The 27,049-nt window shown below is 40.4% G+C and overlaps 1 protein-coding gene across 5 annotated transcripts in view; it reads left to right on the top strand.

Moving 5' to 3' along the window:
* The window catches only part of DNAJC6 (DnaJ heat shock protein family (Hsp40) member C6), a 168,050-nt gene that overhangs the window by 80,151 nt on the left and 60,850 nt on the right, over positions 1-27,049 (top strand). For 2 of the 5 annotated variants that reach the window (XM_032137544.2, XM_032137543.2), the window contains exon 2: positions 11,535-11,647. The exons of the other annotated variants lie outside the window; for them this stretch is intronic. The gene's annotated coding sequence lies outside the window, so the exon portion shown is untranslated. The remainder of the gene's footprint in view (positions 1-11,534; positions 11,648-27,049) is intronic. 5 annotated transcript variants of the gene reach the window in all.

Raw genomic sequence — 27,049 nt, 5'->3', positions numbered from 1 at the left:
AATTTGTCGTTAGGTTAATGTAACTATCCCTTCTTTGGAGAGGATGATAACAAACTGTCAAAAGAAAAAGATGCCCAGATGAGATTATACTTGCAAAATTTTGTAGGCAGATAACACAAACTGCAAGCATAACACGTAACCATGTTTGACAGGAGAAGTAGGAGAACATGGGTTACAAAATCCTTAAGCTTGACAGCCTCTGGCAAGATGGTGAATAATGTGAGGTCTTCTAAAATGGCTTTCTTGAGATAAAGCACAGAATTGTAATGCATGCAACTTTCAGAATTGTTGCTGGAGACAGCAAAAATACTCTTAAGACAGTGCAGGTTACCGAGGAAAATACGTGCAGTAATCCAGAAGAAAGTGAGAGCACGGGCTGTTGGGAGAACTGCAAAGAGTTTCCCTGGGACTGGGGCAAAGATGGGTGAAGGAGGAATGCAGGAGGTGAGAATGGGAAGGAAAGCAATTCCCAGGTCATTCAAGGCTTTGTAAACCATGTAACCCTATGCCTCTAAAAATTTATATGAACGGGAGTGATAAGATAAAATTTGTATTTTAAAAACGTGCCTCATCCCTCTGGAGAGGATTGGAGGGGTCCAAAGCTGTTAGGAGGCTAGAGATGGAAATGGCCTGAACCGAGTAAGATACTAAGTAAGGAGTAGTGGGTGTGTAGAAAGGTGGGTTGGATTTGGGTTTTGCCTATAGGAACAGTGGGAGGAAACAAGGTGACTCTCAGATTTCTTTGTATCTACCCATGCTTACTCCATAGCCTCCCATGCTGTAAAATGATGGTGGTGGTAACAATGACTGTAAAATTTGAAGGCCTATTATATTATAGGCATGAAACTTCTCATCACCTATAAGATAAAATTCAAGTCTTACAGGGGCATACAAGCATTCCATAATGCGCTTGTTGCCTATCCTACCACCCTTTGGTAAACACCCTGTGCAGTATTGCTGACCAATTTATAGTTCAGAATCTAAGGTCAGAATTAACAATATGTATTGAGCCAGATACTCTGGCACAAATAACAGTGATCAAAGCAACTACGTCTGTCTTTTTTTTTTTTTTCTTTAGGCAGAGTCTCACTCTGTCGCCAGGCTGGAGTGCAGTGGCACGACCTTGGCTTACTGCAACCTCCACCTCGCGGGTTCAAGATATTCTCCTGCCTCAGCCTCCCGAGTAGCTGGGACTACAGGCACACACCACCCACGCCCAGCTAATTTTTTTTTTTTTTTTGTATTTTTAGTAAGACAGGGTTTCACCATGTTAGCCACAATGGTCTTGATCTCCTGACTTTGTGATCCACCCACCTCGACCTCCCAAAGTGCTGGGATTACAGGCATGAGCCACCGGGCCCCACCTATGTCTGTCCTTTCATGGAGCTTCTTTTGTAGTAGATGGAGACAGAAAAAATAAAAACCCTCAAGATAAAAAGAGCCATGAAGAAAAAATAGTAGACTAAGGAGAGTTTATATAGGGTGATGAGGAAAGCATCTCTGGAAAAGAAACATTTAAGGAGAAACGTATAGGAAGTGAGGAAGGAAGCCACGTGGCTCACTGGGGGAATAGTGGAATTGTAAATGCAAAGGCCCTGAGGGAAGTACATGTTGAATAGAAGAGTAGAGCGGCTGCAGCAAAGACACAGGGAGAAAGGTAGAGATAAGACAAGAGGGGTACAGAGGCCTGTTCCTATAGAGCCTTGTAGGCCATTGTACGAGCTTTGATTTTTATTCTAAGTGAGATGGGAAATGATTGGAAAATTTTCAGAAGAAGAGTAACATTTGCCTTATTTCTTAAAAGAACACCTTTGTTTCTCTTTATGAACCACACCTTAGGGAGGCAAGGGTGGAGGCAGAGACAGCAGTGAAGAGGATATTGCAATAATTCAGAGGAGAAGTGATTGGCTTAGACCAGGTTGGTGGCACTATAGGCAGTGAGAAAAAGTTGATTATACCTCTTTATATGTGGGTATATAAAAATATATGCATTTGTATTAGTCTGTTCTCATGCTACTAATAAAGACATATCCAAGACTGGGTAATTTATTAAAGGAAAGAGGTTTAATTGACTCACAGTTCAGCATGGCTAGGGAGGCTTCAGGAAACTTACAATCATGGCAGAAGGGGAAGCAAACATGTCCTTCTTCACGCAGCAGCAGCAAGGAGAAGTGCCGAGCAAAAGGAGGAAAAGTCCCCTGTGAAACCATTGTATCTTGTGAGAACTCACCACTATCATGAGAACAGGAGCATGGGGGTAACTGCCCCCATTATTCAATTACCTCCCACTGGGTCCCTCCCACAACACATGGGGATTATCGGAACCACAATTCAAGATGAGATTTGGGTAGGGACACTGCCAAACCATGTCAACATTGTACATAATATATGTAGTACCTAAATATATATAGTTTTCTAAATTCAAATATACAAAAAGGTAAAAAGGGGAAACACAGGTAGAAACCAGAAACCCATGTCCCCATTACTCAGCTTCGACAATTATCTACTAATGAGCAATTTCATTTTTTCTAAAGCTGTTCTTGCCCCTCTGGATTATTGTGAAGTGGATCCCAGCCATAATATCATTAAATATTTGAATATGCCTCTAACATGTAAGGGCCTAGCTGGGCATGATAGCATGCACTTGTAGTCCTAGTTACAGGGGAGACTGAGGCCTGGAGTGAGAACCTGCTCAATCAGTCAATAAAAGGCTCCTTTTAAAAAACATTGTCACAATATTCTCATCTCATCTAGAATCTTAATAGTCCTTACTATCCTCAAATATCCAGTCTGTTCAGATTTTCCTGATTCTTTTAAGTGGGAATCTTATTTTTGCCTTTTTATAGTTTGTTTGAACCAGGATCCAAATAATGTTTATGCATTGAAGTTGCTTGGTTTTAAAGTTTCTTCTCTATGTCTCTTTTGTTCCTGTGTAATTTTTTTGTTGTTATTTTTGGAAAAAAAAAAAAAAAAAAACCCAGGCCATTTGTACTGTAGATTTTCCCAAAGTCTAGATTTTGCTGACTGCATCCCTGTGGTGTCACTTAACCTGTTCCTTTGTCCCCTGTGTTCCTGGTAGATTAGAGGCTTGATCAGACTTACATTCAGATTAGCTTTTTGCAGGACTATCTCATAGGTCGTGTTTTGTATTTCCATCGGGGATATATAATGTGTGGTTGTTTCTGTTTTTTGTCATCACTGTCTAGTGCCATTGTTTTATTAGGGGCTGCAAATGTAATTCTTAGTTTTTTTTTGTTTGCTGGACTATTTCTATGAGGAAAAACTCTTCCTCATCAGATATTTGGTTACCCTGGAGTAAAGTTCATATAGCAAACAAAGGAAAAAGGCTTGATTCTTACCCTTTATTTACCAGTTTTCAAAAATAAAAAGTAGGTTCCCTGTCCTTCTCTAAGGGTGACTTATGAAGCTTCTCTCTTTCTCTTTTTCTCATTTTATTATTATGAACTCATATTTTTAAACACACATTCATGTTTCAATCCACTGCAGTTATTACAGTTGGCCCTCTGGGGGTTCCACATCTGTGGATTCAACTAACCCTGAATCAAAAATACTTGGAAAAAGACCAAGACAACAACAACAAAAAAACAGTACAGTATAAAACAATGATTTGTCTAGCATTTACATTGCAATAGGTATTGTATGTAATCTAGAAATGATTTAAAGTATATGGGAGGATGTGTGTAGGTTATATGCAAATACTACACGATTTTATATAAGGACTTGAGCATCCTTGGATTTTGGTATCCTTGAAGGGCCCTGGATCCAATCTCTTGAGTATATAGAGGGAATCAGTATTCTTACTAATGCCTAAGTGGACCGTCTTTGGCCATGGGAGCCTCTGAAGCTGGCTCCTCAATGCTTCTAACATGCTCAAGTAGTCTTTGATGCTTTCCTTGCTTTCTGGTATCACCAGATGTTCCAGGCCCATCTTGTGCGTTTTCTGCCCCAATCTTAGAATCAGCCACTTTTTCAAAGGGCTCTAGTTCCTTTTAGAGGGAAATGGTGCATAAAGACCACTGTCTGGGTGTGAGGGGTGCTCACTGCTCCTAAGCTGGTCTTTGTGTCTAGGCCTTCTCAGTGGACAGAGCTAGGAGCACATTTTTTAAAAGGTGAAATACATTATGGATTCACAATGGTGTTTCTTTCTCCCATGCCAAAATTCTGGTTCTCAGTTGCACCAATGTAATTACTTATTTGCTTTGTGCCACGATACACAGCCACAGAATCACAATACCAACACTATCACCAAAGCAGGTTAAGGTAGTTTTGTTTTTCTTTTGGTGGTGGTGGAGGGGGCGGGTACTGGTTGTATATATTTTACTTTAAGACAGTTACTTTGTATCTTAAAGTTACTTGAGATAGTTTCTCTCTGTGTCGTTATATCATCAATTTCATACTAAGCTGGGTTTGTTTGCTTCATTTTGCTATCACTTTTGAGGGGTTGCTTTAAAATTTATGTTTGTAGTTATATAGAATATTTACATAGTTTCAAATTCAAATCTTTAAAGCAGGTTGTATTCAAAGAAACAGCTACTGTCCCTGCCCCCTCTACCCTGTTCCCTCCCTCACAGGTAACTCTCTTTCAAGTTTTGGGTTTATCTTTTCACTTTGTAAATATGTGTGTGTATCTATCCACTCTCTCTTGGATAAGTGGGAGCTCTATACATATCTTAAATTTTGGATAAAATTTGGAGGTAGTATAGACACTATTTTCTGAAAGACTGGATGTGAGGTATGAGAATAGAGTTGAAGCTAATGCCCAGGTATGGCATGATTGACTGATAGAATTGAACCACTTGGCCCCGAGTGCCCTTCTTTCCATGTGGCCTGGCTAGCCTCATTCATCTTTGCGAACTCCAGCTTTCTTTGCTCTCAGGTGCTCTCCTCTGTGCTCCATTGATGCCCTCTGCATCACATTATCCTTCCCATATGGTCTTATATACTGTTTTCATTTGTGTTTGGCTGTCAGTAGACTGTGAGCAGCTTGATGTCAGACATTATGCTTTCTTATTCTGTTTTCCCACCACCTATCACACAACCTTTCACACAGTAGAAGCTCAATAGATACCTGAGTAAATAAATAGGCCAGGTGTAATGTTGGGTTCTTAAGAAAAAAACAATGAGGTGGATGTTGTTATCCTATTTCACAGATGAAGGAACAGGCACTGAAAGGTTTAAGCTGCTTATCTAAAGAAACAGCTAATAAATTGCTGGAGTAGGAACCCAAGTCTGTCTGATGCCAAGGCCACACAGCTCCAACTCTGTGTTCTCATTCAGCAATGGCATGTGAGACTGTCCACAGTTAGCCTATTAATTGTGTGACCTCAGCAAGAAAGTGAGCCTCTATATCTGTTTCTACATCTACAAATGCAAGATAGTAATGGCACATACATTAGAGGGCTGTAAAGCATTTAGAATAATGCCTGGTACATAGTAGGGACTCAGATCTTAGCTGATTTTAGGTACGATTTGTTATTTTTAGTAGCGGAATATTAGCATACTACTACTACCACTATGTACAAAGCCCTGTGCTTGGCACTGTGTATGGAGTCTTCTTTGACTCACCCCATCTTGCCTTCTAGGAGTTTGCAGGCAATGTGCATATGCTTAAAGATTTCAAGAAGGGCAACTGGGTCAGTCAACAGGCAGTCACTTGAGATTAGTGCCAAATGCAGGGAAAGAGGAAAGAAGGCACTTGCAGGTGGCCAACTTGTTAGATAATAGTCCCTCACCCCTGGGCTTCTGGGGCAAAAATAAAAAACAGAAGCCATGGTGGAGATTTGAATGCTTCTATTCCACCAATGCCACCGTTAGTGGCAGCCAAATATTTCAACTCCTTGTCCAGTTTGGTGAGACTCCTAACAGTCCTTGCTTTGTAGTATTAATAAGTTGCACAAATCACAATTTAATACGCACATTATATAGACTCTGTGAGTCATGGAGTCACCTAGAGTTCATGGGACCTTGGAGAGCAGCAAATTCCACTTCCACATTTTATAGAAAGAGACTTTGTCCAGAGAAGGAAAGCCATATGCTTAAGGGCACACTGGTATTTGGAACTTGAACTCTGTTGGTTAACTTTATGGGTCAGATCATGCAGACTCCCAAATGCCTGGACCCTTGCCTGGGAGGGAGTGGACTCTCAATATGCAAGAGTGCTGAGAGGAGGGATGATGGCTCCACTGTTGTGCTGCCCACATTGTGTTTGGTGAGTCCAGGCTCCTGCTTTTATGAGAAGAACAGCAATGATAGCTGCTGGAGGAATAGTTGGCCTCCCTCAGGTTGTAGCCATTTCTGCTGTCTGATTCATATTGGGCAAGGTCTTCTTTGGGCCCTTCCATAGCTACAGCCATCTACGTGCTATTGGCGATTGCACTGAGACCTCTACTCTCTGTCAAAAAGTGGTAAGGAAGAATGTGATAGTGAAAGGGCATGAGATTTAGAGCCACACAGATCTGGTTTGTGTTCTGACCCCAGTGTTTCTTAGAGGTGTGACCTTTATCCAGTCATTTAACTTCACTGAGCCTCAATTTCCTCCTCAATAAAATGGGCATGGTAATATCCACCTCAGCAGGTTGTTGCAATGAGTAAGTATGATAATCTATATGAAGCATTTGGCAGATAAAAAGTGTCCAATGAATGGTAGCTCCACTGCCTCTCTCCCTGACCCTGCCTGACCTTCATTTAGGGCTGTCTGTCCTCTGTCACACAGTGTGGCATAGGGCTGTGGCTGTGTTATTACACTTTCTGTTTATCAGAAGCTACTGAGGGGTGTTGAAAGATGTAGACTTTAGGCTCCACTCTCAGAGATTCTGATTTGAAAGAAATCTGAAAATCTGCATTTTTTAGAACAGGCACTCCAGACTATTTTGATGCGTAGCCTGGTACCTAGGCTGATATTTAACCTTGGGAACCTCTTGCACCACTGTTCGCCAGACCTCTTAGCTTGGGCAGGTTATGCAACCTCTCTGAGCCTCATTTCTGCACCTACTAACTGGGACTGATAGCCTGTTTAGTAAGGTCCTTTTCAGGGTGAAATGAAACAGTGTGTGTGAAGCATCTTGCATGAACCTAGCACACAGCGGGAGCCTGGTGAAGATGTGAAGACTGATACCAGATTCCAAAGGGCTGCATTGCCCTCTTCCAATCTATAAGCTAGCCGTGGCCCTAGTTCCTTCTTTGGAAACCAAACCCTTGCAGTGTATCTGTCCACCTATTCTTACCATTCTGTGGATTTTGCAGAGCACACATTGTTCATGATGGAAAGCCACCTGCTTGCCTGTCACCTGCATTTTTTGGAGACCCTTTTTATGGTTATTAGTGCCTGTCTTTGAAATTTCAGCACCTGTGAGCTCTGATTGTGTTACCTAGGATCTAAAAGGCAGCAGAGGAGAACAGATGCTGCTAATGACTTATCAGCTCTTTTGGCCATCGTCTTCTCAAAGAAAAAAGGCTGTGACCCTGGGTTTGTCAGCACTGATAGCTTTCACACCACAAAGGGACTTGACAATGGGCAGGTTTCCAAGTCTGTAGAGTGGTTCTTTGGGGAAGATGGATAGCATATTTAGTTTGGTTCTTTGGGCTCATGCTCTTTCCCCACCTTCTGTGCTCTGCTGCCACTACCCCTGGAATGCTTGTACATGTGGCTGTTGAACATGAGAGTCAAAGACAGCAGCTATTGACCCTAAAGGCTGTGTGTGCCTGTGAGGTGGGTGGGATTGGGCAGCAAGAAGAAGCTGAATTAGGAAAGAGCATCTTGAGCCACTGTCATCATCCCTTTCTGGGACCAAGTCCGTATGAAGGACCACGATCATAACTGGACTGTAGTTTTCCACTCCTGCCTGTTCAAGCCTTAGAAACTAGTTTTCATTAATTTCATTGCTACGCAATGAATGCGTAGCAGTTTTCCACTCCTGGGTGTCTGTTCTTGAAAATATCCTTAGATTAATGCCGAGCAGACATCAGGCCAAGGTCTGGCTTTTTTGTTCTCCAGCAGTGCTTTTGGGTTTGACTGTTTGCTTTTATGTTTTAAGCTTTTAACAAATATAATAGGAGGCAGCAAAATGTAGTCAGTGGAACACAGGCTTTGGAGTGAGACAGACCTAGGGAAGAGCCTGGCTGTATGACCTAAACTTTTGTGTTGAGTCCTGCTGTGGGCTGAATATTTGTGTCCCGTCCTTTCCCAGATTCATTTGCTGAAAACTAATCCTTAATGTGGTAATATTTGGAGGTAATCAACTCCTTTGGGAGTTGATTAAGTTATGATGGCAGAGCCGTCATGAATGGGATTAGTGCCTTTATAAAAGAGGGCCCCAGAGAACTTGCTTGTCTCTTTTACCGTGGGAGGATACAGGGAGAAGATGGCCTTCTGTTAATAAAGAAGTAGGCCCTCACTAAGCACCAAATCTGCAGGCACCTTGATCTTGGACTTTCAGGCCTCCAGAACTGTGAGGAATACATTTCTGTTGCTAAAAAGCCACTCAATTTATAGTATCTTGATACAGCAGCCCAAATGGTCTAAGACAAGTTCTGTTTGCTCCTCTGTAAAAGGGGGATAATCAAACTTACCTGGCAAGATAATTGTGAAGATTAAGTAAGATAATGGACATAAAGCGTGTAGTCTAATTCCCAGGGATCAGAGGGTGCTTAATAAGTGATGGCTATTGCTGTTATCATCTTGCTGTACTTCAATGCAATTGAAGTTGGTTTAAAAGTGAATAGAAACTGTTTGTTTCTTGACAGATTCAATTCAGTTCAATTAAGTGTCCTTTTTTAGATGGCTTACCCTGGTAAGTGTCATGCTGAGTACTTGATACAGATAGAAATTAAGCACCATCTTCTCGCTAAGCTCTTCTTGCGCATTCTCAATTTTGTGTTGCAGCTTTCAACAAAAGCATCCCCTCACCCTTCCCAGTGATTCTAAATTTCTTTATCTACTCCTTTCAAGCCTTTTGAGATCTGAGCATCATTCACCTTTGCGGTCTCACCTCTCACCCCTCTCTAATATACCCTCTATGTCCACCCAGTTCTGTGAGGAAACACCATAATATCTTGACTCTAGTATGTACCATTGCCGCTGCCTGATACACGTTCCCCTCCATTTCAGAGTCTTCCTCCTTCCTCCTGTGTAGTGGAGACTGCAATACTCATCTGTCAGTGTTGGATGAGGATTTATGTATGTAATTTTTTTGTCCGAAGAGCAGATGGAACCACACAGACCAGACTGCAGGAAAGAGAAGAGACAAACAGTAGACTACCTTACCCGTGGTTTCACTTTCTAAGGTTTCAGTTATCTGCTGCCAACTGCGATCTGAAAGTATTATGAAAATTCCAGATATAATCCATTAAGTTTTAAATTGTGTGCCATTCTGAGTAGTGTGATGAAATCTTGCACCGTCTTGCTTGGTCCTGCCTGGGATATACATCATCCATTTGTCCATTACTGCCTATTAGTCACTTAGTAGTTGTGCAAGTGATGAGATTGACTATCTCGGTTATTGCAGTGCTTGTGTTCAAGTGACCCCTATTTTACTTCATAATGGCCGCAAATCACAAGAGTAGTGATGCCAGCAACTTGGATATGCCAAAGAAAAGCTGTAGAGTGCTTCCTTTAAGTGAAAAGGCAAAAGTTCTTGACTTAATGAAAAAAAGGAAAAAAATAACATTCCGAGGTTGTGTAGATCTGTGGTAAGAGTGAAACTTTTATCTGTGAAATTGTGAAGAAAGAAAAAGGGAATTCGCGCTAGTTTTGCCATTACATCTCAGATGGCAAATGTTACGGCCACAGTGTGTAAGTGCTGTATTAAGATGGAAAAGGCTTCAATTTGTGAGTGGAAGACATGAACAGAAATGCGTTCGAATTGATGGCAGTTGGGTTTGGTATTATCTGTGGTTTCAGACATCGACTGCAGGTCTTGGACTGTATCCTCTATGGAAAACAGGGGACTACTGTACTAACATCTGCATTGGCCAGATGCTAAGTAGAAACAGAAGCTGCCTTGAACTTAGGGAGGCCCTGGGTGTACAGTGATTTTTCTATGCCATTTGTGGTGCCATTTCTGCAGCCCACCAGGGTGCAGCCTGCAGAAGGAAAGCCACACAGCTCTTTCCTCCCTCCAGGGGTCCTTATAATAATGAATGATGGCAAAGAGTCAAAGATAGGATGATGATAATGGCTACTTTTTATTGAGCACTTCTTGTAGATACATGCGCATGTATGTATTTCATTCTTAACAAGTATTATTGCAAAACCAAGGTTCAGAGAGGTTGCATCACACTCTTGAGCGTGAAGAAGACAGGGAGGGTGGCTGTAATAACAGAGACAGTCCTCCAAAGCATGACATCAGACTCTTTTGATGGTTGGGCAGCTAGTGTGCTAGGGAAATAATTATCTGTCTCCTTAGCAACCCCCAATATTTGGCTTAGTTATCATTGGTGCATTTCAGTTATCTTCATGTCGGTAAAGAAATAGGTCTCAGGAAATTTAATCCAGCTAGCAGTGCTATGCCTAGAATTCAATTAACTCCATGATTTGCCGTTAATGAGCCCTCATGCCACGATTGAGGTCATAGCATTAATCTTACTTTTATTTTAGGATTTCCACTGTCATGATTTACAGCAAAATCCAGCCAATCTTGTCAGGATTATTGGAGCATAATTAAGCCAGAAAGACAGGCAGAACAGCTAGTTAACATGGGAGCCAGGGAGGGACTGCTTACCTTTGCTTGGTAAGCCTACCTCAGGCGGGATGGGGCTACATACGAGGATTTCCATCTAAGGACTGCTTCCCAGATGCCTGATCTCTATACATTTCAAATCCCCATCCAATCTCCAAAGAAAATATTTCTGAGTCCCAATTGGTAAGCCCTTGTGAGTTATGTTGTTGTTAATTCAATGCTACCACATCCACCTCCACCTCAAGTTGCCATTTACTAAGTTGTAAATGTAACAGACAGTGAGTGGGCTTTTACAGATGATGGATTTAATATTTGTGATGATTCTATGAGGAATGTATCATAGGCCTTTTCTCTGTATAAGGTTATACAGCAATTAAGTGGCCTTTCTGCTGAACTGATGGAATGACGTGGCAGTTCCTAGCTGCAGACCATTTTTGTGCTTCTCTGCCTTTCGTGTGTGTGTGTGTGTGTGTGTGTGTGTGTGTATGTGTGTATTTTGCCCATTAGGATCTCCTCCACTTTCCCATATAGAAATAAGAAGGTAGGCATGCATAGGCAAATATTGTTTATGATTGCCTTCTAGGTGACAAATTGCTCATCCATCGTTATTTCATTTAATCATCATATGCATGGGAGGAGGATATTATCTACCCTCATTTTACAGTTGAGAAAACTGAGGCTTAGAGAGATTGACTAGTTTGCCTGCCGTTACACAGATAGCAAGGAAGGAGAGTCAGTGTTGTGAATCCAGGTATGCTTGTTTGCAAATCCTAGGTTCTTTTAATCACAACACGCTAGTACTAAATAAATGCTTTTTCTCTTTTCCTGGTTCTCCAGGAGTGGTTATTATTGAGTCGAGAATTTTTGGGAAAAGTAACACGTGGAGAGTCAATTTTTGAGTGGAAGGAGTCTGAAGAGAGGGTAGGAACCAACCTCCTACTACCCACCAGGTAAGGGTGTACTTTTGGCCTTTGGGATTTAGCCCATGTCTTCTGTATGTGGAGTGCAGATCCAGGTAGGCTACCATGTCTGGCCAACCAAGCACAGAAGCCAACCCCTCCCATTGACTTTACTTTTGCTCAGTGTCTGGTTTTTCCACATGGGAGGGTAGTGGCCAGATGTTTATGAGAAGGTCTCCATAAGCCAAGTCCACACCAGAAGCTGAGCCCACAGCTAGCAGTAGCTTTCTTTGCCCTAGAGACCAGTGAAACAGAGGAGTAGCAGGTTCTCTTTGTACTTAGGTAGCAGATTTTCCTCCAAATGCTTGCTGTGGGTTTTTTTGGGTTTTCTCCTAGGATTCACCTTCAGACTGTATCTGCCTCCCTGTGTAGTTAGCATTTAGAAGTGTCCTCACTGGGTTTGCTTAGCCTCATTGAACATTTTTATGCCTGGCATGGCTTACTAGAGACTACCTATTGGAGGGTCCTACTAATACAATTATCTGATAATTTAGATGCTGAAGTACTGCCTTGAAATTTTCTTTGGCTGGCTTGGGATAGAATACTTGCTTTTGAAATGTGCCCTAAAGAGTGTGCTATCCCTGGGGAAATCCACTTGTCTCAGGCAATATTAATCTGCTCTGCGAACAGCTTGTTGGAAATTCGCTGATAATCCATTTTTTTTTTGTCATTCCATATCTCAGTGTGAGAGAGTAAGAGAATTTGGTAAAAGTTCTTACTTTTTAGCTTGACCTTCCTTGAGGTCTGAGGAGCACTCACCTTCCCAGTCTCATCTTCCATCCGTCTCTAACACACCCTCGAGTTCCCTGAGGCAACAGCATTATATCCTGGTTCCAGTATCTATTATAGTCGGTGCCTTAGGCAAATTACTTTCTTTTTCAGAGACCCCCTGCCCCACCCTTCCTCATCTGCTTAGGGGAGACCGTAATACTCATCTTTCAGTGCCGGGTGAGCCTAGCACATTCCCTAGTACGCTTATAATCAGAGCTCAGTTATGATCCTTTCACTTTTATGTCTGTCCTTGATATGATGGTCTCTTAACCTCTGCTTGCTCTCCAACATTATTTTGTACTAAATAATGGACTAAAATGCCCTTCAGCCCATTTCCATCCAAACTGCAATTCAGACATCACCTCTGCCATAAGCCATCCTCTTTCCTATTTCCGACAACCTTCAACACTGCTCCCGCTCCGCCACCCCTGCCTGCCACACACACACACAGACATACACAGGCTGGAAATAAGCTCCTCAGAATGCTTATCTACTTTATATGCAACTTTATAATAATTCTTGGTGTGTCTAAACAGTAGAAAATCAACTAATAATTATAATGCAGCACTGTAAGAGATATGAGAGAAAAAATACTAATGACTCAGAAGACTACATTTCATTGCGAAGTGGAAATATGGCAGGTCCAAATCTATACACAGTATCATCTTTATTTCTATGTATGTGTACACACAACACAAAATGTGTATGTGTACGTATACACAAAAACAGAACTAAGAATGTAAGGATATATAGTCTCCAAAATGTTAACAGTGGTACCCTTGTTTATTTTCTTCTCTGTCTTAATTTCATCTTCTTTGGTTTCAGTAGACCTCAGGGGCAGAGAAGTGAGTTAATCATACCGCTTTGCCGTCTTTATATGGCACAAGGTCCCGTCTGGTTTTGTTGTAGGTTTTCTCTTTTTTTTTTACTTCGTCAGCCTCAATTCCATCCTCCTCACCCAGCCATTTGGTTTCTTTCTAATGCTCTTTATACATGTCCTTAAGTGTGCCCAAATTTTCCACATTGATTATGAATGTCTTCTATATTATAGATATATGATATTATTGTGTAACACACACACACACACACACAAATGAAGATTTTCTTGACCAGTTGTACTTCCAGTTCCAAAATCTCAGGATTCCTTGTTGCATATATTGGTTGATTCCCTCCCTTGAGCTCTCTGATATATGGTTTTGTATGAAGTTTTTAACATGATTTTTCTCAAGTAATTGAGCTTCTAGTTTTTAGCATAGTACAGCAGAGTTTGAACAGAGAATGACCAGTGGCAATGCAGACAGCCTTATTGGACTAAGGATGGCATTTTCTGGTGATTCGTATGTTTGCCTTATCTTCCCCAGTCTAGGCTCTATTCAAGCATATGGCAAAAGGGACACACCATTTGCAGTTAGAGCAATATTTGTTTCCTTGCCCTGCCACCTAGCAAGCTAAGTGACTTGAGCCTTAATTTCATCATTATGCTTTAAAGCATTTCAATGAATCTTAATTGACACCCAGAAATACGCATTTTTTAACCTTTTGAAATTTGTTGATACTTATTTTATGCCCCAGCATATGTAAACACTTGATAAGAAGGTATATTCTTCAGTTGTTGGTTCCACTATTCTATAAATGTCAATTAGGGCAATGTAGTATTGTTGTTCAAATGTTTTCTTCCCATACCAATGTTTTGTCTACTTGTTCTTAAAAAGTCTGCGTTTGTGATTATGGGTTTGTCCCTTTATTTCTATTTTTCTGTTCATTTTTGCTTCATATACTTAGAAGCTGTGCATACATTTAGAATGATATGGAATAATTGACCCTTTATTATAATGAAACATTATTCCTTAACTCTGTAATATTGTCTTGAAATTAATTTGTATCATGTTAATATATAGGCCTATGTTAATATAGGCCTACCTGCTTTCTTTTGCTTACTGTATGATTAATATTTTCACATCCTTTACTATTAACCTATCTGTAACTTTGTAATTAAAGTACATCTCTTGTAGACAGCATATAATTTGTGGGTTTTTTTTATGCAGTCTGATAATCTCTGTCTTTTAATGATAGTATCTGGCCTATTTAGATTTATTATAATTATTAATATAATTGGGATTAAGTCTACTCTCTTGTTATTTGTTTCTAACTATTGCTTCTGTTTTTAGTTTCTCTATTCTTTTCAGCTTTGTTAAGATTAAGCATATATTTTAATACGAAATTTTAATTCTGGCTTTTTGGCTATATATATATGTGGTACGTATATTTGTGTGTGTGCATGTGTGTGTATATATAAATATATATGTAAATATATAAAAATATGTAAATACATATATAAAATATATATGTAAATATATATGTGTGTATATATGTATATGTATATATGTATATGTGTGTGTGTATATATATATATATATATGGTATGTGGTTTCTCCAGAGATTGCAATATTTATTCTTCACTTATCACTGTATACTTAAAATAAAATAAGAGAATGTTATAGCAGTAAAATTTCACTTACCTCCCACCCATCTTTTGTGCTATTTTGTCATATATTTTTCATCTGTGTAATAACACCACAATACAATGTTGTTATTTTTGCTTGTAACAGTGATCTTTCAGATGCATTAAGAGAAGAAAACCATAATCTTTTATATTCACCCAGACATTGACCATTTCTGGTACACTTCATCCTTTCCTACAGATCTGAGTTTTCATCTGGTAACATTGCCCTTAAGACTGAAGAACTCCCTTTAGCACTTCTTGTAATGCAGGTCAATTAGCAACACATTTTCTAGTGTTTTTAATATAAAATTTTGTTTTGAAAGGATTTTTTGCTGTCTATAAAGTTCTTGGTTGATAGTTTTTTTCTATCAGCATGCTAAAAAAAATTCATTTCATTGTTTTCTGACCTCCATTGTTTCTGATGAATGTTAGCCATTATTGACATTTTTGTTTCTCTGTATGTAATGTATCTTTTTCTCTATCAGCTACTAAGATTTTGTTTTTCTTTTTCTCATTGGCAGTCTTATTCTGATGTGTCTAAGGTGATTCTTTGTATATTTATCCTGTTTTGGGTTTGCTGAGTTACTTGGATCTGCAGCAATAGTTTTTAACCAGGGACAATGTTGGTTCTCTAGGAAACGTTTGGCAATGTTTGAGGTATTTTTGGTTGTCTTTGCTTAGAGTTCAGATAGGAGAGGATATTACTTGAAATTAGTTAATGGAGGATAGGGATGCTGCTAAAAGTTCTCCAATGTCCACGACAGGCCCCCACAACAAAGAATTATCCAATTTACAATTCAATAGTGCTAAGTGCCGAGGTCGAGACATTTTGATTTTGAGTTGAATTTTTTCCACCAAATGTTGGAAATAAAATAGTTTTTTCTGCTCCATTTTCTTCCTGCGTCCCTTCTTAGACTCTGCTTACATGATGGTAAACTGCCTGCGTGATGTTGTCTCATAGGTCACTGAGACTCTGTTTTTAATTTCTGTCGACCTGCCTTCAAGTTCATAACATTTTCTTTTGCAGTTTCCGATCTTCTGTTAAGCTCATTTAGCAAAATTTTCATTTCAGATATTATACTTTTTAATTCTGCAATTTTCTTCTTCTTTTTAAAAATATTCTTTGCTGTTAGCTCATTAAGACTACCTCTTTGTTTAAGCCTTTGAACATACTAATAAGCTTAAAGTTCTTGTTTACTAATTCCAATATCTGAAGCATTTCAGGTTCTATTTCTATTTACTGCTCTTTTGTTGTTCAATTTTTACTGCTCCTTTACATCTGTAGTTTTATTTTTATTGTACGATAAACATCGTGATGATACTTTGTTGGAAGTCTGGATTACCATTTTCTTTGAAAACATGTTAAATTTTATTCTGGAAGACAGTTAAATTACTGACATATCCTTCTGGTCATTAGGCTTGATTTTATTCTTTGTTAAAATGGGTCTATTGTGGTTTTCAACTTAGTCCTAGGAATGCAGCCTTTACTCTAGGATGTAGTCCTTATTCCTAGCATGGATGTGGCCTTTCTGATACAGAAACACTGAATATCCAGCTAGCTGCCTGAGGTGCTCAGCAAGAGCTTTCCATTTTGGCTATGCTAGAGCTCCAACATATGCCAGCATTTATAACCTCTGGTATATAGTGCTGGTTTAGTTCTCAACCCTGCATCAGGCAGTCTCTGCTGGGCCTTGTGAAGTCTTACTCTGTGTATTCACAGCCCAGACCTCAGCTAAGGACTCAGGGTGAATTTCCATGCAGTCTTTTCCCTCCCATCCCTCCAGCGCCCCTAATCCCTATGTCCACACTGTGCCTCTCCCTATTTTCTTTTATATTGTGCCACATATTCCAGCTTCTTAGTAGTTTTTGTATTTTGATCCCTGCCTTCACAGCTCAGGGGACCACTATTCTACTTGAGCTCTAGATCATTTTATGGTAATAGGAAAGTGCCTCCAAGCAAAAAGCTGGAGCAGTTGTGAGGCTCACCTTGTGTGGTTTCTTTCTTTCAAATATCTCAGTCGTTTTTAGACTATTGTTTAATGCCTAAAAATCAGATGTTTTATATAACTTATCTAGTTTATCACAGGAGCTCAAGTCCAATACCCTTATCATGGTTGGAAGTGGAAATCAGGAATATGCATTTTAAGTAAAGACCCCAGATAATTCTGAAACTGATGGTTGTGGGATCATATTTTAGAACTGCTGATGTAAATTATTTAAAGTAAAGTGTTCAAAGTAGCCCCGGCTTTCTGAGGAATTGTCAGAGGATCTCTACTCTCCAGGAGGTCTAGGTATTTTATATTTAGCAAAGTATAAAGGACTTTTATCTGAAATGTTTCTTGGTGTGAGATCCCTTTGAGTGTGGTGTATGTGTATGCATATATTTGCTACAGTGCTGAGTTGTACTCTGTGTTTTCACCATCTTGTGTATAGACAATGCACAATAGAATACCACACCACAGCAGAATCATTGATCAAATATACTGCAAGAATGAATCATCCATACATGTGTGTATACACACACAGTTATATATATATTTTTTTTTCTTAAGATGGAGTTTCGCTCTTGTTGCCCAGGCTGGAGTGCAGTGGCACGATCTTGGCTCACTGCAACCTCTGCCTTCGGGTTCAAGCAATTCTCCTGCTTCAGCCTCCCAAGTAGCTGGGATTACAGGCGTCCACCACCACGCCCAGCTAATTTTTTGTATTTTTAGTAGAGATGGGGTTTCACCATGTTGGCCAGGCTGGTCTTGAACTTCCTGACTTCAGGTGATCCACCCGCCTCAGCCTCCCGAAGTGCTGGGATTACAGGTGTGGGCAACTGCACCCGGCCTTATAAACATTTTCAATATGTAGTTTTATATGTAAATTTCATGTGTCAATAAAGCTGTTTTTTCAAAAAGTTAAGTCATGGCAATGATTTGGGGAAATCATTTTATTTTCCTGGTGCATCCATTGAGGCATAGGGATACATTGCTAATATTCCATTGAGTATTAAAGTGTTATGAGTCTGGGTTCTTTCCTCTCATTGTCCAAGGGGGGATTCCAGCTCTCTGACTGTTATGTTCCTGACTGTGCCTGATGAAATGAAAAAAAACATGGGTCTTGTCTTCACACCGACATTTGGATATATCCTAAGTAACCTGGTGAATGAATTGACCTCTTTGACTCTCTTTTGATTTAGGCTAGAAGCCCAGTGCACTATCCATTGTGCCACAGAGCCTGCCTGCTTGCACGAATTGACCTCTTTGAGACACAGTTTCCTTATCTGAAAAACAAGAGCAAAAATATATTTCAGTTTTAATGTGTGGGATACTGTATATTCCTAGCATGGTGCCTAACGTATAGTAAGGCCACTTTGGTATATGTGTAGCACATGTGTGTGTTGTATGTAGCACATAGCATATATACACTTACCTTGATCTTGTAAACAACAAACAATATTCATCCACAACCACTGCTACTTTTCTGCAGAACAATAATTTGATCTTTCTTTCAGAAGTTGGCTTGCAATGGCAGCTCCAGAATTTCTGCCTTGGAGCTAAGAGAAGACAATCTTGATGGAAGGGGAGGAGCTTGAGAAAACGCTTCTTAGAGCTGCATATGCATAACAAGCACACTGGTTTTCTAAAATTCTGCCTGTATATGGGGGGTTGTTTGGGAAGACTGATAGAGTTCTCTCAGTTGCCCTTTGGTGCCTATATTGTCTCCCGTCTCTCTTAAATGGAACTGAAATGTCGAACAGAAAATTTTTGCCTTATTTTTCTCTTTGCAGTTTTCTTTAAGCAGACCATCACTCCTCTGCTATCTCTGTTTTCTATCATAGACAAGGTCAGATAACAGCAAGGACATTTTCCCTGTTCCAGGGTGGTAATTAAGAGGGAAATGTCATAGTCCGTTTTACGCAATTTAAGCCCTGATCTTTTGATTAGAGAAGGGAGAAAAAAAACAATTGATGGCCCCTCACTTTCTGGAGTTGAGGTTCCATGTGGTGCGCAGAACCCTTTCTATTTCTTCAGGTTTCTATTGAGGATTCTGATCTCATTGAATAGATTTGATTATTATTATTTCATAATGCAGAACCTTTTTATTTGGTCCACGTGTTGAAGAGGAAAGATTCCTTATTTAGACCCCTTTTCCCTGGCACATCGTAAGTACTTACTTTGTCTGTTGAATCAAATTAAACAATATCCATGTAAAGTTTCATATGAGAGTTTATTGAGTAGAATTTGGATTGGCACCTATAGCCTGATTTCTTTGATCCTTGAAGAAACAAAATATGTTACATCCATTTGGCTGGAATTCCCCTAGCACCAACAGCCTGGTTGTGAACACTGTGCCCTATCTTTATTATATGCAGAGTCCATTTCGGTTTCAATGTAGTCATTACTTTGTGTTTCTCATTTTTTCTACTCTTATCAATCTTTTTTCATGTTGTCGATCCTTTTGGGAAAGAGGAGCTAGTATTGGTTTCTTAATTAGCTCCTCTTATCTCTTTGAAGATAAACATTTCCCATCAAATATTAGCCTTCTTTACAATAAAGCTCATGTTGTATTTCATGAAATCTCCATCTTTTAGGCAGGCTTTCTCAGTGGGTGCAGTGTTGCAATCAGAAATTCTGAAAAGCTTGAGGAGACAGTGAAACAGTGAAAGCATCTGGTCATATTTGCTACCTACAGTTAAGCAAAGACCAGGTCACTGCCAAAGTTGATCTGTTTGGTCTTCCTTGCCATCTTCTCTTTGATTATTGCATTCCACAGCAGCTCAGTTTCACATGCTTTTATTGAGTGCTTACTGTGTGCCATATATTGTACTTAGGGGACTGTGAAGAGGCATGAAACATGCTTCTTGCTATTGAAGACTCAATAGCAAGTAATTGAGTTGAGGGGAGTTAGACTCATTCACAAGTAATTATAATGCAAGCTGACTGCTCTGAGTCCTAGGATGGAGGGACAGAATGAGGTGGGAGAATGGAGGTATGAGAGACAAAAAGTACCTCTTGAAAGAGACAGGATGGGGAGGTGAAAAAGAGCAGAGGCTTTGGGTCCAGCCAAACCCAGCTTCATCTCATTCTGTTGTGACTGTTACTAAACTTCACCAAAACCTCAGTTTCCTCAGTGGGACTCCCACCTGCCACTGTGCTTAGTGCAAGGGTCCAATTTAGTTGTTTATGGAAACTGCTTAGCTGAGTGTCTAGCCTAGAGTACATGTTTAGTAGATGGCCTTTGTATGAGGATGATGATAGTGTTAAAGAATTTTAAAAGTGGAGGGGACTTAGAAAATCACTTAAGTCATTCTCCTGTTTATATTCTTTGAGACCCTGAGTTTGTGATTCTCCCATAGCTTGGGAAATAGCTGAGTCATCATAGTCTAGTACTCTTCCCATTAAGGTCCTGAAAAGTGAGTGTGGAAATAGTGCACATACAGATTTCATGGTGTCTGTAGTGATGACAAAAGCTTTAATAACTGGCACACTAGCATAATATAGAAATCAATATATATCAATGTAAAATATAACCCCCTTTTATTCTGTAAATAAATACACACAAGCACATGTATATTATCACTCTTTATAGCACAAATTATCACTCTAATTTCCAATTTTTAAATTGATTTTTGGGCATTCTGAAGAGTATTCTTGTTACTAGCTAAATGATCTCCATTTCTGGGCCATGGTTTGACATAGGGAATGACAGCCAAACCTTCCAGCAACTTTCCCATTAAATTGATTATTCTGGTTGGGCGTAGTGGCTGACACATGTAATCCCAGCACTTTGGGAGGCCAAGGCAGGCAGATCACTTGAGCTCGGGAGTTTGAGAACATGGCGAAACCCCATTGCTGCAGAAAATAAAAAAATTAGCCAGGCATGGGTGCACCCCTGTAGTCCCAGCTACTCAGGAGGTAGAGTTGGGAGGATCGCTTGAGCCTGGGAGGCGGAGGTTGCAGTGAGCCAAGGTTGGGCCACTGCACTGCACAGCCTGGGCAACAGAGCCACACCCTATCTCAATTAAAAAAAAAAAAAAAAAAAAAAAAAAAAAAGATTATCCTAAGGGCCCTGGCACTTTATTGCAGTACAAAGAGGGCTGGGTGTGCTGTTGCCTCGTAAGAGCTGTGATGCTCTTGGATGCCTGTGCTTCCTATGTGGACTGAAACCAGAAAGCCTGACTCATTGGCACTACCTGCTCTGTGGCCTCTGCCTGCCAGTGCTTAGCTCCCCTGGAGCCTTCCATGGATGCTACACATGCCCCTGCTTCTGCCCTCTTGGTCTGTTGAGCAGCTGTGTCCAGGGCCACAGCTGTAGCTTGTACTACGTGCCACCTACTACCGAAGTATTGTGATATATCAAAAACCAGTACCACTGAATCTGAGTGAACCTTGTATATTAGTCCTGCAAATGGCTCACAGTAAGTCCTCCCACCAGGCACCAGGTCACGTCAAGATGAGAAGCAGAAACTTCAGAGTGATAAAGAGGTTCACTTCTGTTAAACATTTGTTCTTCTGAACTATCAAAAGTGAAGAGTTTCCATGGGCCATAGCTTGGATGCACCAATAGGAGATTCTTACCCTAGGGAGGCTTGCTAGACACATCTCCAGTCTGGCTTTGTTAACCCTGAAATGGAACAGCATGGCTTTTTTTTTTTTTTTTTTTTTGCCAAGGCTGCATGACTTTGCTAGAGGCAGCATTTTTTTGTGGCTTTATCTTCTATGTGCCGTTCTATTAATATTTCTATCCTACAGATAAGGAAATCAAGACCTCTCTAGACTATATATCCAGCTAATAGCAGAGGTGGGATCCAGATCAGTTCTGGCTGAACTGAAGCTGACATAAAGCCTGTATTTTAACACAGGTTGCCTTCTGTAATGCCTAACCTCTTGTTTGGCATAGGGGTTATTGATTTGTTATTTTGCTAAATGTTATCTTTTTTCTCTGAAATTTTAATTTCTAGTTGGATTCCCAGCCATTTGTGGGAGGCATTCCTTGGAATCGTGTACTATGAGTGCTGAATTTCTAAGAATTAAAATAAAAATTCTGCCGGGCATGGTGGCTCATAACTGTAATTCCAGCACTTTGGGAGGCTAAGGCCGGCCAATCACCTGAGGTTAGGAGTTTGAGACCAGCCTGGGAAACATGGTGAAACCCTGTCTCTACAAAAAATATAAAAATTAACCGGGTGTAATGGTGCATGCCTGTAATCCCAGCTACTCGGGAGGCTGAGGTGGGAGACTCACTTGAGCCCAGGAGGTGGAGGTTGCAGTGAGCCGAGACTGCACCACTGCACTGCAGCCTGGACAACAGAATGATACTCTGTCTCTAAATAAATAAATAAATAAATAAAATAAATTAAAAAAATAAAAATTTCTGGTCATTTTAGAAGATCTCATTACATAAAAATCACAATGTCATGCATGGTCTTATTTGATCCTGTTGATGACACGAGGCATGTAGAAAAGTTTTTGTTCTTAGTTCGTTTATAGGGTGGGGAGTTGGTGGGGGGAAGGAGGCCTTGAGGAGTAACATGACATACTCAAAGTCACACAGCTTTTAAGCAGAAAAATCAAGTCTCAAGTCTGAGACCTCTCCTCTCAAAGTCTATTACGTTTCCTCAAAGCTTCCCTGGAGTGAGATGAATGGGGAATGAGACGTAAGCAGCCATTGGAGCCAAAGCAGTGGCTTTTTCTATGGTATATCTACTTGTTACGCCCATACGATCCATTTCTCTAACTGCTGGGAGCCAAGAGCTGAAAAATCTGTTATAAAGAAGGATGACGAAGCCCTTTGTGATAATGACACTAGTTCCTTCCTTGCCCTTTGCCAAGCACTGTGAAGGAATGGCCTTTCCCTAAAGTGGGGCATCTCTACAGAGTCACTTTAGTTTCAGGGATTTCTATCCCACAGTTGTCAATTTTCTAGAAGCCAGGACAAGACATTTTTAACATTGTGACTCTTAATCACTGAGAAAAATGCCCACTGGTGAATGGGAACATGAATATGACATGATTCTAATGCCAAGTTCACTTTATCAGTCATCTCTCCAAAAGGCTGATCCTGAACACTATGGGATACTAACTCACTTTACTAGACCTGGATGATGAAAACGTTCTGGAAAGAGGAAAAGTGATGTTCTGTGGAAGCGTTTTTGTGGAGTCCCAGAGGACTCACTGAAGAAGGCTGATATCCCAAGAACTGCAGTTGGTGCCAAGTGTTGGTTGAGTTCTTGAGAGCAAGAACTGCAGTTGGTGCCAAGTTGCTGCCCATCTCCTCCCTGTCCCCAGCATATTAGATCATCTTGTATATTGATGCTGGAGCTGAGACAGTTACACTGTGATGAAGCTGGGTCTGAAGTCTTAGAATAAGTCAAGTGTAGAAGGATGTTCCTTCCTGGCAAGCCCCTAGCCTGCTTGGAGTGAGGGGGGCACACAGGCTCTTGGAGGGCTGTTGGCAGCCTTTGCCTGCCTCTCCCAGGCCAGCTGAGAAACTTGTGTGGCTGTGAACTGTGATGAATCATGCAAGAGGAAGGAGGTCTCTACAGCTGTTGAGGAAGGACATATCACACTTGAATAGCATAGCACTTGGCTCTTTATTTTACATAACATATTTTTAATTGTAAAACTAATGAATGTGGCCGGGCGCGGTGGCTCATGCCTGTAATCCCAGCATATTGGGAGGCTGAGGCCGGCAGATCACTTTAGGTCAGGAGTTCGAGATCAGCCTCACCAACATGGCGAAACCCCATCTCTACTAAAAATACAAAAATTAGCTGGGCATGGTGGCGGGCACCTGTAATCCCAGCTTATCAGGAGGCTGACGCAGGAGAATCACTTGAACCTGGGAGGCAGAGGTTGCAGTGAGCTGAGATCATGCCACTATGGCCTGGGCGATAGAGCGAGACTCAGTCTCAAAAAAAAAAAAAAAAAAAAGCCTAATGAATATAAATTGCAGAAAATTTAGAAAATATAATCATACAAACAAAAATCACTCATCATTCTCCCAGATAGAATTAAATATAATTACTATAACTGTTTTGAAAATGTAGTGGATAAAAGCCTGGACTCTAGAATAGCCTGCATGGGTACAAATCCTGGCTTACTAACTGTAGGACCTGGAGTGAATCACTGATGTGTCTTTGCTTCAGTTTCCTTGTGTATAAGATGAAGATAGCAATGGTATTGACTTCATAGGGTATTTGTGAAGATTAAATGTGTTACTACATATAAAGAATTTAGATCAGTGGCCTAGTATATGGTAGGCATTCAGTAGGTTTGAGCTGTTATTATTTTATGTTTATTATATCCTCTGAATTCTTTCTCTAAACTGAGATCGTTTTCTTTTACAAAAGTAAGATTATACAGTGGATTATGTGTTGTAGCCTGCTTATTTTTCATTTAGCCTTTGCCATGCCCATCTGTACTTTTCTGCAAAATGATTTTAGTAGCTAACCATATGGTGTTATTAGAGATATTTAACCAATTCCCTTACTATTGAAAAAAATACATCACTTATAGCCCCTTGCCATGGTGAACACTATCTTGATGAACGTCTCTTTTTGGTAAGTGTTTGCATACCATCCTTCTTTTGATGACAGTATTTTATGGGGGAGCGTTTCTTCTTAGGAGACCAGATGGAATTATCCACAGCCCAGGATGCCACAGGCATATACTGAATAGGCATATGAGGGGATGATCACTATGCATTATGGACACTCCTTCTCCTACTATACCACTTCTCACAGTGTTTTGTCCATGGCTAAGAAATCAATAAAATGTTTATGAAAAGCAGCCACACTTACTTTTTTATATTTTCAGTTGCATTAAGGCAGTTAAGACTAGCCCTAGCATTTGTGTTTATCTTCTTCATACAATTTCTAAATGACTACTGAATCATCTCAAATCTCTTTTGGAATGAAGCTCGATACAAATAAATGATCAAACAGCCAACTAGCAATCTAGTGGGAGACAGAAATTCTCTCCCAGGAAACACAAATTTTGTGTCACTCTTGACAGCAAGAACTGGTCAGGTTCCTACAACTTGGAAGGAATAGGATACTGCTTCTAGTTTCCCAAACATTAGGAATCCCAAGGAAAACTTATTTCTTACACCCTTAAAGTGACTCAGAGGTAAAAGTGCAATTCTCTAATGTTTGTCTTTGGTGGGCTCAGATTTTCACACCACAGACATCATTGAAACAAGAATCTACTTGGAGCCTTAGAGGCAGTCCTGGACCTTTCTCTTTGCATGGCACTCACATGCTCTCTCAACTCTGATGTCCTCACCTCCACTCTCTTACACCCTCAAATCCCTGAGGACCCTTAGTAAGCACAGAGTGTTCTTTCCACTGGGTGCCATTTTAGCCAAAGTATTTAGAAAGGTGTTGGAGGTAGCAAGCTCTGCATTCCTAAGAACGCAAGTAGTGTTAACCATCTGATGCAAGGGTTGGAAAACTTTTTCTGTAAAGGGCCAGAGAGTAAATGCTTTAGACTTTGTGGACCGTAAGATCTGTGTCACAACTATTCAACTCTGCATTGTAGCATGAAAGCAACCATAGGCAAGATGTAAACACATAAGGGTACTTTACTTCTGGACATTGAAATTTGACCCTCATATCAGTTTCATGTTATGAAACATCATTCCTCTTTCTACTTTTTTCAATCATTTAAAAATGTAAAAGCCATTGTTATTTCACAGACTGTACAAAAACAGGCCGTGGACTGGATCTGGCCCATGGGATCCAGTTTGTTACCCCTTGATCTACCGTGGTCATTGTTTATCTTCTGCATTTCTTTCTCATTGCACCATTTTCTTCTTCGTTGTGCCATATTTTGAAACCTCTCTGCCCTTTCTCTTAACTAGCTGAGGCTAAAATATTTGCAGAATCTGCACTTTTGGCACTTATGTGGCTCATCAGGGAAAGCCAGAATATCTACCGAAAAGAACCAGTAGAGCACCGTCAAATAATGCCCCTCTTCTTTTTTGTGTGTCCTGGCCAGTTCAACGTATAATTTGAATATATGAAGGTTACAGACGGACTCTGGCAAGTTGTTCTGATTTCTGCAGCATTCCAAAGCTCTAATGAGCAGAGCATGCAGCCTGAGGGATGGTGAGAGTCTGATTTTTAGATCATCAAGGATATTTATATCTTTTAATAGGCTGGTGCCTTGTAGTTCTATTCCAGCATAAAATTGAGAGTTGAAGAGACATCCAATCAACTTTGTGTCATCTCTTAAACAGTTATATATCAAAGGGGTGTTCAGGCTGAACACATGGAAATGTTACAGGGATGGAAATGGGAGAATTATAAACATTTTATGCTGCTCTATCCTCACTATATTTAAAACAAAAACACGATACGGATTTTTACATGGTGGGGTGTGTTTACAGGGAAATAATGTGCTCTATTTCATATGAAACAGGACACGAGAGCATTCTCAGATTTGTAACACTAGCCGTAGTCTGTGGAGCTGCCCATTAGACCTGTTCCTGGCCTTTTATTCAGGGCTGTGAAGCAGTGGGGGCGACAGAGGCTCGGCTGCCTGCGTAATGAGATTGACTTGGTTTGCCTGGCATGCAGTGATTTATGAGGGTGCTTATTGTGGGGACATCTGCCGCTGAGAGCAGCCAGATGAAAGGTGTGTGGGTGGGAGGTGGAGGAGAGCAGGGAATAGGAGAGAGGAAGTTGTATATAGGCAGGTAAGGCTCATCTTGATTATAGTTGTTGGAATCCTGAGCTGAGTGGAGATGTAGAATAGTGTGAAATGGTAGATTAGCAAGGCTTTGGAATTGCACAGATCTGGGTTTGAATCGCTGACTCTTCCACTTATTAAGTGGACTCTTTGGTGAGTTACTTTCCTTTGAGCTTCCATTGCTTCATCTGTAAACTGGGGATAATAACCACTTCCACTCTCCCACTATATGAAACTGTACTATCATAAAGGTCTGAGCACAGTTCCTGTTGCATTGGAGAGTTCAGTTAGTGGTAGAGATGATTAATGTTTGTCCATATGTCCATTCATTGTTTGTTTACCAGTATTCAATGTTCTTTGCAATTTCTAACAGAGCCTCATTTTCTAATAGATGTCTAATGGTGACTTAGACATCTGTTAGGTATCAATAGCTCTTAA

This window comes from Hylobates moloch, unplaced genomic scaffold (assembly GCF_009828535.3).
Source record: "Hylobates moloch isolate HMO894 unplaced genomic scaffold, HMol_V3 SCAFFOLD_18, whole genome shotgun sequence".
Lineage (NCBI taxonomy): Eukaryota > Metazoa > Chordata > Mammalia > Primates > Hylobatidae > Hylobates > Hylobates moloch.
Note: the sequence above shows the minus strand (reverse complement) of the source record. Positions and strands in the feature narration are given on the sequence as shown.